The following is a 16,316-nucleotide window of genomic DNA, read 5'->3' as shown; positions in this document are numbered from 1 at the left end:
AAAAGGCACAACGAAGAATTAAGCAAATGAGTTAAAATATTAGTTTTTAATACCGGGATAGATGTTGGAACGCAAATTAAATGATAAATTTTATTATTGTTATTACATAGAACGCGAAAGGGCTCGTGCAGACAAAAATTTGATGTACATCGTGGCAAATTTAGAGGATAGTAATTTCGTGTTAGTCTAACAGGGACATTGAATGTTAGGCGGTTTTAAAGATCTGCAGAATTAATGTCACCTCTTATAATAGTATCAAACATTGTTCTAGGATTTACAAGTGTAGGTAAATTAAGCAATTGTAATCTACTCTGGTAGGAAGGTAGCCTTACGTTTTGATCCCAGTTCAAACTAACATTTTTTTGTACCGACTCAATACGGTCGATGTACACTTGATAATGTGGACTCCAAACCGACGAACAATATTCCAAAATAGGACGGACAAGGAAGGTAAATAATAATTTGGTTGATAAGGGTTATCAAATTCTTTTGATCAACGCTTTATAAACCCAAGAACACTCATGGCTTTGTTAACAGTGGACATAATGTGGCAGTCAAATTTAAGTCTAGTGTCCAGAAGAGCACCTAAATCGTTAACTGAATCTATACGGCCAAGTGGCGTATTTTTAAGAAAGTAACTGATAAACGTAGGAGTACCCCTATAAAAAGTCATAACGTTGCATTTAAGGCAGTTCAAATTTAAAAGGTTGTACTCACACCATTCATGAAAACAATCAATATCCGACTGTAAGTTAAATCCCGACGCTATATTATTATATGATAAACAAAGCTTAAGATCATCAGCATACATTAGTACACGAGAATGTGTTAGGATTGAGGAAAGATCGTTAATATACAAAGTAAAAGGCCTTACTAAAATCTGTATATACAATGTCAGTCTGCATTTTTTTCTTAAATCCATTTATTACAAAAGATGACAATTCAAGAAGGTTTGATTTTCGAAAAATCTGCTGGTCTACCCGATTTTTATACTTTATCTAAGTGTAAGATTTAAGGTTTTTAATTCCTTAAAACGCATTGGTAAACCAAGGAGGCCTGTTTAGGTTAGAAAGAAACCTATCAGGTACGCATTCATTAAAAAACGTATTTAAGACTGTATAGAATAGTTTAGTGGCACTTTCAATGTCTGTACAATTGTACAAGTGTGTCCAATTATAATGAGAAATCATATCGTTAAGTTTATTACAGTCACATTTACGAAAAGATCTTATTTTAGTTGGAGAAACTAAAGGAGAGAGGGTGTCAGAGCAAATTGTCAGGTCCATAGTTGGATGATATCGGTCTTCAGGTACAACAAGAGCGTCAATTCTGCATACTGTGATTTCAGACGGGTCTGAAGATCACAAGATCTAATTGTCTACTTAAGGCATTTTTTATAAAGCTTGGTTGCTGTAACGATAGTTCTAACAGGCCATCCAGCGACAAATGAGTCAGTAGGAGGAGACCAAGAAATATCAGGTAGATTAAAGTCACCTAAAACAATCAAAAGGTCTCTGTTAGAAAGAAGGGATAAAACAGATTTTATTGCAGGCAGATGGTGCACATAAATTACTAGGTAAGAGACAGGTAGAATATAAAAACACGTAACAAAAACAGATAAAGATTGCAAAGAATTTTTCACACTAAGAAACTTAATTTCATTCGGGATATGAATGAGAATTCTTTCAGGTGTTAGGCTAGAGATAACGGCAATCAGCACTATCACTATCCCTATCATCAATCAGCAATAGTGTGTGCTGCCAACTAGCGGAGTTCAATGCGTTTTTAACATCCAATGTTTTCGCCATGCAATACTGCATAGTGCCGTACAACCACCTTTTTTCCTCAATGGCTTTGTATGTGATTTCGTACAGTTTACCGCCGAAGTATACCGCCGAAGCAGCCATTGAAGAAAAGTTTAAAAACACCCCTTCTGTTAAGCATTCGTTATACATGTCAACATACTCCTTTGTGTTTGCTTTTATGGCAATTTTGAGTACTTTATTCGGGATTCCATTAGGTCCCGGTGCCTTGACGTCCTTTATTGTCTTCAGAACTCCTAGGACTTTTTCAGGACTTGTGAGCTTTATGATCCTAGTGTTCACGATCTGTGAGGTTCGCGCCATACTCTCTTCCTCAGGAAATATTTTCCTTTTTATGCTGACTGGGCATGACGACGATGGTCTACTAAATGCCGAAGCCGTTTTGTGACGAGTTTATATGCGAAGCCCTTAGGGTTGGAGTCTATTTCTTTGGATATGTTATTGTAGCACCTGCGTTTGCTCTCTTTTATGGATTTTTCGAAGGGCAGGGCAGGCAAGGAGGCCTGTTTAGGTTTGAAAGAAACCTATCAGGTACGCATTCATTAAAAAACGTATTTAAGACTGTATAGAATAGTTTAGTGGCACTTTCAATGTCTGTACAATTGTACAAGTGTGTCCAATTATAATGAGAAATCATATCGTTAAGTTTATTACAGTCACATTTACGAAAAGATCTTATTTTAGTTGGAGAAACTAAAAGAGAGAGGGTGTCAGAGCAAATTGTCAGGTCCATAGTTGGATGATATCGGTCTTCAGGTACAACAAGAGCGTCAATTCTGCATACTGTGATTTCAGACGGGTCTGAAGATCACAAGATCTAATTGTCTACTTAAGGCATTTTTTATAAAGCTTGCTTGCTGTAACGATAGTTCTAACAGGCCATCCAGCGACAAATGAGTCAGTAGGAGGAGACCAAGAAATATCAGGTAGATTAAAGTCACCTAAAACAATCAAAAGGTCTCTGTTAGAAAGAAGGGATAAAACAGATTTTATTGCAGGCAGATGGTGCTCATAAATTACTAGGTAAGAGACAGGTAGAATATAAAAACACGTAACAAAAACAGATAAAGATTGCAAAGAATGTTTCACACTTAGAAACTTAATTTCATTCGGAATATGAATGAGAATTCTTTCAGGTGTTAGGCTAGAGATAACGGCAATCAGCACTATCACTATCCCTATAATCAATCAGCAATAGTGTGTGCTGCCAACTAGCGGAGTTCAATGCGTTTTTAACATCCAATGTTTTCGCCATGCAATACTGCATAGTGCCGTACAACCACCTTTTTTCCTCAATGGCTTTGTATGTGATTTCGTACAGTTTACCGCCGAAGTATACCGCCGAAGCAGCCATTGAAGAAAAGTTTAAAAACACCCCTTCTGTTAAGCATTCGTTATACATGTCAACATACTCCTTTGTGTTCGCTTTTATGGCAATTTTGAGTACTTTATTCGGGATTCCATTAGGTCCCGGTGCCTTGACGTCCTTTATTGTCTTCAGAACTCCTAGGACTTTTTCAGGACTTGTGAGCTTTATGATCCTAGTGTACACGATCTGTGAGGTTCGCGCCATACTCTCTTCCTCAGGAAATCTTTTCCTTTTTATGCTGACTGGGCATGACGACGATGGTCTACCAAATGCCGAAGCCGTTTTGTGACGAGTTTATATGCAAACCCCTTAGGGTTGGTGTCTATTTCTTTGGATATGTTATTGTAGCACCTGCGTTTGCTCTCTTTTATGGATTTTTCGGAGGCTCGTTTTTCCGTGTAGCATATCTGGAATGCCTTAAAATCGATCTTTTCTCTTGAGCGTTGGTATGCGCGTCTTGCCCTATGGCTTTCTTTCCTGGCTTCCGCAATGTATTAGTTCCACCAGTATGCAGGCCTTCTTCTTGATGGGGCTTTATCCTTTCTTTGCATAGATGCATAGCAGGCTACCTTGGTGTAATCTGCGATGTGAATTACCCCTTTTTCAGCTGAGCCGCTTGTAGAGAGGTCCTTAAACAATATATCCACCTTCTCCATGTCTAGCGATTCTATTTTGTTCCCTAACACTTAATCGTGCATATTATTTCAGCATGGTCACTACCCACAAACGTTAGGGCAATAATAGAACTGGTGCCGGCTCTAGAAAAAGTCGTTTTCGTTCCAGAGCTCAGGAGTACTAGTTCGAGTGCGGCTTTCCAGTAGCGCCTTTTCCCTCGCATTAGTTCGGGGGGAGCCCCACTTCGTACCCCAGGCGTTAAAGACCCCGACAGTCTCGGCGATTTTTCCGGGCGTCTTCTGCAATCTCTTCGACCACATATATTGCCTGGGGGAGTTTAAGGCTTGGCGGCAGGTGACAGCTATAGAAAGCTATCCATTCACATGGGCCCTATTGCCAATTTTTTCCTCCTATTCGCTAGCCATTCTCCGGAGTTTTTATTCCTGTATTTCTCGCTTATGAGTGCCATGTCTACGTTTTGCTCGAAGACATTTTGCTCCAGCAACAATTGGGCAATCTCGCAGTGGTTAAGGTTTGTCTGAAGGAACTTTATTAACCCCTTAGCCTTTGCTTAGCCCTCTTGAAGTACGGACATTTTCAACTCATTGTTAGGTGGATAAAGCAGGCCTTCGCTTTGCAGCCTCTGGCTTGGTGCTTTTGAGCAGTCCTCCTGGAATCTGCAGTTCTGTATATGGTTAAACTCCATACACTTAAAATACCTTTTGGGTGTTATCTTTAGGCGGACTCTGCACAAAGTCCATTCCAGCCTAATTTTTCCATTCTCCATGAGCCGTCTCCGTATGTCGGGCATGACTCTTAGTGTGGCGGCTTGGGTTCCCCCGTACGCCGCCCTTAGTCCTACCACCGCAGATTCTGGCACTTCCACATCAAACTGTGATTTAAACGCACATAGAAAATCCGTTTTATCGGTGATCTCTACGATGTACTTTACCTCGATCAGCATTGTCTCAGTCACCGTGTCAGGAGTTGAATAACTCCCCACAAATCCCAGCAGCAGATGGCCGGCTGCTCACCAAGTACGCGGCGAATTCGCGTAGTGGCGGCGCGGCGAAGAGCGAGGACGGAGAACGAGAGAGTTGGAGGTCGAGGACGTAGAACGAGAGAGTTTGGAGAACGTGAGAGTTTGGAGAGGTAGAGAGTTTGGAGAGAAAGAGAGTTTGGAGACAAGGGAATTTGGAGAGCGAGAGAGTTTGGAGAGCAAGAGGGTTCGGAGACCCAGAGAGTTTGGAGACCAACAATGGAGACGAAGAGAGCGGAGACTTGGCGGGCGGAGCGAGAGTGCCGTGTGCAAAAAGGAGTAACGGGACGCCGCCGGACTTTGGACTTTGGAAAGAGGGTGCCACATCTCAGCAGCGGTGCGGCACACAAACATGTCGCATGCGTCCCCGGGATCAGCGGGACGGCAGCATCAGGCTGGACGGCGGCGGGAAGCAGTGCGTCAAGGACAAGAGGGTCAAACAGGGACCATGGACTTTGGACCCGATGTGGAGAGTTTTGGCGGGCCGTGTGCAAAAGGGAAATAACGGTTCCCAGAGGCCCTATATAAACCCGATGGGCGCTGGCAGCGGGATCAATCGTTCGGGATCAGTCGTTGAGATCAGTCGGTCAAGAGCAGTCATTGAGAAGAGTCAGTCAAGTGAAGAGCATTCAGTCGAGAGCAGTCAGTCGAGATCAGTCAGTCAAGAGCGAGCAGTCAGTCGAGAGCGAGGAGTCGTCGAAAGCAGCGCCGTGGGAGCCTACGAGGAACAAGATCGTCACGTCGAGACGTTCGGGATTGGGATTACTAGGAATCTCCGAACTGAGACACAGGTGGCTGAGGTCTAAGGAGGCACCACACGGCTAAGTTCTGTTCTGTCCTGCCGACGAAGTCCTGGCGTTACGCCTGGAGGGTCTACTAGACTGTGATTTCAAATCGAGAGTAGCAAGCCAGAAGGGAGAGAAGTCCCGGAGCGGCGTAACAGAACCCCTAGAGTAGCGAGCCAGAAGGGAGAGAAGTCCCGGAGCGGCGCAACGGAACCCCTAGAGTAGCGAGCCAGAAGGGAGAGAAGTGCCGGAGCGGCGCAACGGAGCCCCTAGAGTAGCGAGCCAGAAGGGAGAGAAGTCCCGGAGCGGCGCAACAGAACCCTGAGAATCACGAACCCTGAGAATCACAGCACAGAAGTCAAGACCTACAGCCACCTGTCAGGAGTAGGTCGCAGGACATCACCACCAGCAAGCAGGACACCACACCGCAACGGCCACGCAAGGAGGATCAAGCCCGCAGAAACGGCACGGACAGTACGCGGAAGGGTGAGGCTAGGGTGGATCGTTCGGTTACACGAGGTACGGAAGCGAAGTGAAAAGCGAGGCAGCTTCCTGGCGTTCTGCCTTGACTGTCCGCACGATCTGAGCGGAAGGGACAGGCGGTCGGGTATCGAGAGGAGTGATCCTGGAGAGCTCGTCGGTCTGTTCACCCTAGTCTGAGAACGGTGACGCTTCCCTAAGCCCGCACGGCTGACCCCATAGCGAGTCTGTACTCCAAACCCGAGAATTCTGTGCTTTTTCACTGAACTACTGGGCGGTCACGTTTATATAAATTTGGTGGGACGAACACACACAATCTACTGAGCTAGCCGCACAAATACCGTAGCGAGCAGAAACCAAAGAAATCAGTTCGTTAAATCTGGCGCCCAAAACGTGATTGTCCCAGCGGTGAAAGCAAAATAAACAGAATGGGAAAGAAGTGGATTTACCGCCTTAAGAAGGAGGACTTCGCCCATGTCGCACAAAGGCTTAATGTCGTCCTGGACGGCAAATTAGAGGACATGAGGAGGACATTGTCGGAGTATTACTCCGAAACAGAGAACGACCCACAACTTGCCGACATCTGGGCTGAGCTGGAAGCCATGTATTACGACAGAACCGGCCCGAGTATCACGCTAACTAACGCTGAAGGGGATAACCTAGTAGCAAGCTTGAGCGTCGACAACATGCAAAGGGAGGCTCACAGGAGAGAGTCAAGCCAGGACAAGAAGACAACGGTGCTGACCTCTAGACACAGCCAGGAGGATTATGCAAGGGTCGCTAAACAAGTCCGCGAGTGGCCAGAAACCGTTCGAGTTCCTGGAACAAGTCGAATGGTCCGCCAACACCTACGGTTTAGACCTAGACATGATCCCCCGAGCAATGCCGATGTTGCTGAAAGGAAGGGCGTTGAAGTGGTTTATCGCCAACAATAAACAATGGAAAACCTGGGCCGAGTTCATTGAGAGCTTCCATCTCTACTTTCTGCCGAGAGATTTCTTTACAAGGCTGTCGGATCAGGTCAGGCAACGAAAGCAGGGTTTCAGTGAGTCATTTAAAGACTACATGATCGACATGCAGACGATGTCGAGGCCACTAAACTATTCTGCGAAAGACACCTTAAAGATCATAAAGAAAAACTGCACCCCAAGCCTAAGGATCTTCTTAAGGGCGTACAAAGTGCCGGACCTGGACACGTTGATGCTTTTAGCCGATGAATACGAAGAACTGGAAAAGGAGCGGGAAGCGTTCGCCCAAGAAAACAAGTTCTCAAAGGCAAAGTCGTCACCACCAACACAGGTCACGTGCAGAAGATGCGAGGAGACAGATAGCCAGGAGACACGGAGAGATGACCAATTTTCACCGCCGCAACGAGTCTCACGACAGCAGGCAACAGGAGCACCACGAGGAGGCCAATGGACGCCACCACAGTAGCAACAGATACAACCAGCGAACACGGTGTGGAGACCGCAAAACACAACACAGAGGCCGCGGGGCACGACACACATTGCAGATCCCCATGAGGCCTGCCGAAGGTGCGGCGGCCACGGACACTGATGGTGCTCATAAATTACTAGGTAAGAGACAGGTAGAATATAAAAACACGTAACAAAAACAGATAAAGATTGCAAAGAATTTTTCACACTAAGAAACTTAATTTCATTCGGGATATGAATGAGAATTCTTTCAGGTGTTAGGCTAGAGGTAACGGCAATCAGCACTATCACTATCCCTATCATCAATCAGCAATAGTGTGTGCTGCCAACTAGCGGAGTTCAATGCGTTTTTAACATCCAATGTTTTCGCCATGCAATACTGCATAGTGCCGTACAACCACCTTTTTTCCTCAATGGCTTTGTCTGTGATTTCGTACAGTTTATCGCCGAAGTATACCGCCGAAGCAGCCATTGAAGAAAAGTTTAAAAACACCCCTTCTGTTAAGCATTCGTTATACATGTCAACATACTCCTTTGTGTTTGCTTTTTTGGCAATTTTAAGTACTTTATTCGGGATTCCATTAGGTCCCGGTGCCTTGACGTCCTTTATTGTCTTCAGAGCTCCTAGGACTTTTTCAGGACTTGTGAGCTTTATGATCCTAGTGTTCACGATCTGTGAGGTTCGCGCCATACTCTCTTCCTCAGGAAATCTTTTCCTTTTTATGCTGACTGGGCATGACGACGATGGTCTACTAAATGCCGAAGCCGTTTTGTGACGAGTTTATATGCGAAGCCCTTAGGGTTGGAGTCTATTTCTTTGGATATGTTATTGTAGCACCTGCGTTTGCTCTCTTTTATGGATTTTTCGAAGGCTCATTTTTCCGTGTAGCATATCTAGAATGCCCTAAAATCGATCTTTTCTCTTGAGTGTTGGTTAGCGCGTTTTGCCCTATGGCTTTCTTTCTTGGCTTCCGTAATGTATTGGTTCCACCAGCATGTCAAAAATTTCTTTGTCCAAAATGTCTTTGGTTTTCACTTTTTTTTATACCAAATTCTAGCTTCTGTGTTATCGCATTTTATTGAGAATATCATATTATATATTTTAAGAATTTCGAATTAAATTTAATTAAAATCGGACGATTCTAAAATATAGCTTTCAAAGAAGCGGTCATAGAAATAATTTTCTTTTTAATATCACTGAAGCTAGCAGTAATCATTACAAATTTCACATGGTGTTACTAAAGTTGATTATTTCTTATAACTGCAAGGGAATAAAAATTTCGGCTTGTCGAAGTTAACTTTCTTTTTTGTTTTATTTGTGATTCGTAAGCCCGTGTCATAACAACTCAAAAAGTGAGATTACGTGTGCTTTCCAAATGATCCTAAAACTTTGGGAGATTATTTCGGACTGCAAAAAAATAGTTATAGATTTAAAGACTAATTCAAAGGTTTAGCGCCAATTACAATTTTAAATACTTAAAGTACATAAAGAGATAATTAAAACAAGAAAGAACGCTATAGTGGAGTGCCTCGACTATCAAATACCCGTTATTCAGCTTAAGGGAGCAATGCGATGGGGAGACATATAAACAGCAAAGCGATATTTTAGGTCGCAACCTACCGGCTTTTTCAATGATATTATGTGGGCGGCAGACAGCTTTTAAACCGTTTGTAGGCGTTAAAGTGGGAGTGGCACTTTTTCTTAGGTCAGTCGGTAGGTATTGATGAGACAAACACATTTCAGTTAAAATTTTGTTTGTATGTTTTGCGAATTGTAGACGTAAGAGTGAACGTGGCGCTCCACTGACAAACTTGCGGTGCGCGGGAAGCTCAGGAATCTGTATGCCAAGTCTGACTATTCTAGCTCTTATAGTTTCCGAGATCTCAGCGTTGGACATGGCTAGATCGACTCGGATATTATATGGACGTTGATGCACTTCGAACAGTACAAACAAGTGGCCCAACGTCACCAATCACGTTCTTGTTACGAGCGGGGTCCTTTTATCAATCTGGGCAAAAAATGCGAGTTCGCGAGGAAGATACATACATAAAACAAATAGAGACGGGACACAAATGAAAATAAAAGGCACAACGAAGAATAAAGCAAATGAGTTAAAATATTAGTTTTTAATACCGGGATAGATGTTGGAACGCAAATTAAATGATAAATTTTATTATTGTTCTTACATAGAACGCGAAAGGGCTCGTGCAGACAAAAATTTGATGTACATCGTGGCAAATTTAGAGGATAGTAATTTCGTGTTAGTCTAACAGGGACATTGAATGTTAGGCGGTTTTAAAGATCTGCAGAATTAATGTCACCTCTTATAATAGTATCAAACATTGTTCTAGGATTTACAAATGTAGGTAAATTAAGCAATTGTAATCTACTCTGGTAGGAAGGTAGCCTTACGTTTTGATCCCAGTTCAAACTAACATTTTTTTGTACTAACTCAATACGGTCGATGTACACTTGATAATGTGGACTCCAAACCGACGAACAATATTCCAAAATAGGACGGACAAGGAAGGTAAATAATAATTTGGTTGATAAGGGTTATCAAATTCTTTTGATCAACGCTTTATAAACCCAAGAACACTCATGGCTTTGTTAACAGTGGACATAATGTGGCAGTCAAATTTAAGTCTAGTGTCCAGAAGAGCACCTAAATCGTTAACTGAATCTATACGGTCAAGTGGCGTATTTTTAAGAAAGTAACTGATAAACGTAGGAGTACCCCTATAAAAAGTCATAACGTTGCATTTAAGGCAGTTCAAATTTAAAAGGTTGTACTCACACCATTCATGAAAACAATCAATATCCGACTGTAAGTTAAATCCCGACGCTATATTATTATATGATAAACAAAGCTTAAGATCATCAGCATACATTAGTACACGAGAATGTGTTAGGATTGAGGAAAGATCGTTAATATACAAAGTAAAAGGCCTTACTAAAATCTGTATATACAATGTCAGTCTGCATTTTTTTCTTAAATCCATTTATTACAAAAGATGACAATTCAAGAAGGTTGGTGTTGGTCGATTTTGGCCTAACAAAACCATGCTGACATGGTGATAAAAGCGAGGAACATAAATGTTGCAAATGAGAAGTGATAATACGTTCAAATGCTTTCGGAATTGCCGACAAGTTAGAAATACCTCTTTGATTTTGGGCATCCGCCTTTGCACATTTTTTATGAAGTGGAATAATAAAAGAGTCCTTCCAGATAGAAGGAAAAACTGATGATAAAATAGACAAATTAAAAAGTATGAGAATCGGTTTACAAATGGTTGACACACAAAACTTAAGCACACATTCAGAAGGTCCATCTGGACCGGGAGAACAAGTTGGTGTTATTGTTGCTAAGTCTCTTTAGAAAGAGCTTTCGGTGATTACAGGGGAAACAATACAATTTGCCCTATTTAAGGGATTAGGGTATTTGGAATTTGACCAAGATGTCGAACTATAAGTAGTTTGGAAAAACTCAGCAAATAAATCAGCAATTTCAGAATCCGTCGATGCCACCATTGAGCTTAGACGTAGTGATGAAGGCAATGCCGATGACTAACACTTGGCATTAACAAAATTGTAAAACTGTTTCGGATCGTTTGAAAATTCAAATTTACATCGATTTAGATACATAGCACAGTAATGACTGTTGAGAACATTAAAATCTGTTCGAGCCATATTTCGAAAAATCTGCTGGTCTTCCCTATTTTTATACTTTATCTAAGTGTAAGATTTAAGGTTTTTAATTCATTAAAGCGCATTGGTAAACCAAGGAGGCCTGTTTAGGTTTGAAAGAAACCTATCAGGTACGCATTCATTAAAAAACGTATTTAAGACTGTATAGAATAGTTTAGTGGCACTTTCAATGTCTGTACAATTGTACAAGTGTGTCCAATTATAATGAGAAATCATATCGTTAAGTTTATTACAGTCACATTTACGAAAAGATCTTATTTTAGTTGGAGAAACTAAAGGAGAGAGGGTGTCAGAGCAAATTGTCAGGTCCATAGTTGGATGATATCGGTCTTCAGGTACAACAAGAGCGTCAATTCTGCATACTGTGATTTCAGACGGGTCTGAAGATCACAAGATCTAATTGTCTACTTAAGGCATTTTTTATAAAGCTTGCTTGCTGTAACGATAGTTCTAACAGGCCATCCAGCGACAAATGAGTCAGTAGGAGGAGACCAAGAAATATCAGGTAGATTAAAGTCACCTAAAACAATCAAAAGGTCTCTGTTAGAAAGAAGGGATAAAACAGATTTTATTGCAGGCAGATGGTGCTCATAAATTACTAGGTAAGAGACAGGTAGAATATAAAAACACGTAACAAAAACAGATAAAGATTGCAAAGAATGTTTCACACTAAGAAACTTAATTTCATTCGGGATATGAATGAGAATTCTTTCAGGTGTTAGGCTAGAGATAACGGCAATCAGCACTATCACTATCCCTATCATCAATCAGCAATAGTGTGTGCTGCCAACTAGCGGAGTTCAATGCGTTTTTAACATCCAATGTTTTCGCCATGCAATACTGCATAGTGCCGTACAACCACCTTTTTTCCTCAATGGCTTTGTATGTGATTTCGTACAGTTTACCGCCGAAGTATACCGCCGAAGCAGCCATTGAAGAAAAGTTTAAAAACACCCCTTCTGTTAAGCATTCGTTATACATGTCAACATACTCCTTTGTGTTTGCTTTTATGGCAATTTTGAGTACTTTATTCGGGATTCCATTAGGTCCCGGTGCCTTGACGTCCTTTATTGTCTTCAGAACTCCTAGGACTTTTTCAGGACTTGTGAGCTTTATGATCCTAGTGTACACGATCTGTGAGGTTCGCGCCATACTCTCTTCCTCAGGAAATCTTTTCCTTTTTATGCTGACTGGGCATGACGACGATGGTCTACCAAATGCCGAAGCCGTTTTGTGACGAGTTTATATGCAAACCCCTTAGGGTTGGTGTCTATTTCTTTGGATATGTTATTGTAGCACCTGCGTTTGCTCTCTTTTATGGATTTTTCGGAGGCTCGTTTTTCCGTGTAGCATATCTGGAATGCCCTAAAATCGATCTTTTCTCTTGAGCGTTGGTATGCGCGTCTTGCCCTATGGCTTTCTTTCCTGGCTTCCGCAATGTATTAGTTCCACCAGTATGCAGGCCTTCTTCTTGATGGGGCTTTATCCTTTCTTTGCATAGATGCATAGCAGGCTACCTTGGTGTAATCTGCGATGTGAATTACCCCTTTTTCAGCTGAGCCGCTTGTAGAGAGGTCCTTAAACAATATATCCACCTTCTCCATGTCTAGCGATTCTATTTTGTTCCCTAACACTTAATCGTGCATATTATTTCAGCATGGTCACTACCCACAAACGTTAGGGCAATAATAGAACTGGTGCCGGCTCTAGAAAAAGTCGTTTTCGTTCCAGAGCTCAGGAGTACTAGTTCGAGTGCGGCTTTCCAGTAGCGCCTTTTCCCTCGCATTAGTTCGGGGGGAGCCCCACTTCGTACCCCAGGCGTTAAAGACCCCGACAGTCTCGGCGATTTTTCCGGGCGTCTTCTGCAATCTCTTCGACCACATATATTGCCTGGGGGAGTTTAAGGCTTGGCGGCAGGTGACAGCTATAGAAAGCTATCCATTCACATGGGCCCTATTGCCAATTTTTTCCTCCTATTCGCTAGCCATTCTCCGGAGTTTTTATTCCTGTATTTCTCGCTTATGAGTGCCATGTCTACGTTTTGCTCGAAGACATTTTGCTCCAGCAACAATTGGGCAATCTCGCAGTGGTTAAGGTTTGTCTGAAGGAACTTTATTAACCCCTTAGCCTTTGCTTAGCCCTCTTGAAGTACGGACATTTTCAACTCATTGTTAGGTGGATAAAGCAGGCCTTCGCTTTGCAGCCTCTGGCTTGGTGCTTTTGAGCAGTCCTCCTGGAATCTGCAGTTCTGTATATGGTTAAACTCCATACACTTAAAATACCTTTTGGGTGTTATCTTTAGGCGGACTCTGCACAAAGTCCATTCCAGCCTAATTTTTCCATTCTCCATGAGCCGTCTCCGTATGTCGGGCATGACTCTTAGTGTGGCGGCTTGGGTTCCCCCGTACGCCGCCCTTAGTCCTACCACCGCAGATTCTGGCACTTCCACATCAAACTGTGATTTAAACGCACATAGAAAATCCGTTTTATCGGTGATCTCTACGATGTACTTTACCTCGATCAGCATTGTCTCAGTCACCGTGTCAGGAGTTGAATAACTCCCCACAAATCCCAGCAGCAGATGGCCGGCTGCTCACCAAGTACGCGGCGAATTCGCGTAGTGGCGGCGCGGCGAAGAGCGAGGACGGAGAACGAGAGAGTTGGAGGTCGAGGACGTAGAACGAGAGAGTTTGGAGAACGTGAGAGTTTGGAGAGGTAGAGAGTTTGGAGAGAAAGAGAGTTTGGAGACAAGGGAATTTGGAGAGCGAGAGAGTTTGGAGAGCAAGAGGGTTCGGAGACCCAGAGAGTTTGGAGACCAACAATGGAGACGAAGAGAGCGGAGACTTGGCGGGCGGAGCGAGAGTGCCGTGTGCAAAAAGGAGTAACGGGACGCCGCCGGACTTTGGACTTTGGAAAGAGGGTGCCACATCTCAGCAGCGGTGCGGCACACAAACATGTCGCATGCGTCCCCGGGATCAGCGGGACGGCAGCATCAGGCTGGACGGCGGCGGGAAGCAGTGCGTCAAGGACAAGAGGGTCAAACAGGGACCATGGACTTTGGACCCGATGTGGAGAGTTTTGGCGGGCCGTGTGCAAAAGGGAAATAACGGTTCCCAGAGGCCCTATATAAACTCGATGGGCGCTGGCAGCGGGATCAATCGTTCGGGATCAGTCGTTGAGATCAGTCGGTCAAGAGCAGTCATTGAGAAGAGTCAGTCAAGTGAAGAGCATTCAGTCGAGAGCAGTCAGTCGAGATCAGTCAGTCAAGAGCGAGCAGTCAGTCGAGAGCGAGGAGTCGGCGAAAGCAGCGCCGTGGGAGCCTACGAGGAACAAGATCGTCACGTCGAGACGTTCGGGATTGGGATTACTAGGAATCTCCGAACTGAGACACAGGTGGCTGAGGTCTAAGGAGGCACCACACGGCTAAGTTCTGTTCTGTCCTGCCGACGAAGTCCTGGCGTTACGCCTGGAGGGTCTACTAGACTGTGATTTCAAATCGAGAGTAGCAAGCCAGAAGGGAGAGAAGTCCCGGAGCGGCGTAACAGAACCCCTAGAGTAGCGAGCCAGAAGGGAGAGAAGTCCCGGAGCGGCGCAACGGAACCCCTAGAGTAGCGAGCCAGAAGGGAGAGAAGTGCCGGAGCGGCGCAACGGAGCCCCTAGAGTAGCGAGCCAGAAGGGAGAGAAGTCCCGGAGCAGCGCAACAGAACCCTGAGAATCACGAACCCTGAGAATCACAGCACAGAAGTCAAGACCTACAGCCACCTGTCAGGAGTAGGTCGCAGGACATCACCACCAGCAAGCAGGACACCACACCGCAACGGCCACGCAAGGAGGATCAAGCCCGCAGAAACGGCACGGACAGTACGCGGAAGGGTGAGGCTAGGGTGGATCGTTCGGTTACACGAGGTACGGAAGCGAAGTGAAAAGCGAGGCAGCTTCCTGGCGTTCTGCCTTGACTGTCCGCACGATCTGAGCGGAAGGGACAGGCGGTCGGGTATCGAGAGGAGTGATCCTGGAGAGCTCGTCGGTCTGTTCACCCTAGTCTGAGAACGGTGACGCTTCCCTAAGCCCGCACGGCTGACCCCATAGCGAGTCTGTACTCCAAACCCGAGAATTCTGTGCTTTTTCACTGAACTACTGGGCGGTCACGTTTATATAAATTTGGTGGGACGAACACACACAATCTACTGAGCTAGCCGCACAAATACCGTAGCGAGCAGAAACCAAAGAAATCAGTTCGTTACATCTGGCGCCCAAAACGTGATTGTCCCAGCGGTGAAAGCAAAATAAACAGAATGGGAAAGAAGTGGATTTACCGCCTTAAGAAGGAGGACTTCGCCCATGTCGCACAAAGGCTTAATGTCGTCCTGGACGGCAGATTAGAGGACATGAGGAGGACATTGTCGGAGTATTACTCCGAAACAGAGAACGACCCACAACTTGCCGACATCTGGGCTGAGCTGGAAGCCATGTATTACGACAGAACCGGCCCGAGTATCACGCTAACTAACGCTGAAGGGGATAACCTAGTAGCAAGCTTGAGCGTCGACAACATGCAAAGGGAGGCTCACAGGAGAGAGTCAAGCCAGGACAAGAAGACAACGGTGCTGACCTCTAGACACAGCCAGGAGGATTATGCAAGGGTCGCTAAACAAGTCCGCGAGTGGCCAGAAACCGTTCGAGTTCCTGGAACAAGTCAATGGTCCGCCAACACCTACGGTTTAGACCTAGACATGATCCCCCGAGCAATGCCGATGTTGCTGAAAGGAAGGGCGTTGAAGTGGTTTATCGCCAACAATAAACAATGGAAAACCTGGGCCGAGTTCATTGAGAGCTTCCATCTCTACTTTCTGCCGAGAGATTTCTTTACAAGGCTGTCGGATCAGGTCAGGCAACGAAAGCAGGGTTTCAGTGAGTCATTTAAAGACTACATGATCGACATGCAGACGATGTCGAGGCCACTAAACTATTCTGCGAAAGACACCTTAAAGATCATAAAGAAAAACTGCACCCCAAGCCTAAGGATCTTCTTAAGGGCGTACAAAGTGCCGGACCTGGAC

This window comes from Drosophila biarmipes, chromosome 2L (genome assembly GCF_025231255.1).
Source record: "Drosophila biarmipes strain raj3 chromosome 2L, RU_DBia_V1.1, whole genome shotgun sequence".
Taxonomy (NCBI): Eukaryota; Metazoa; Arthropoda; class Insecta; order Diptera; family Drosophilidae; genus Drosophila; species Drosophila biarmipes.
This window is presented reverse-complemented; position numbering follows the sequence as displayed.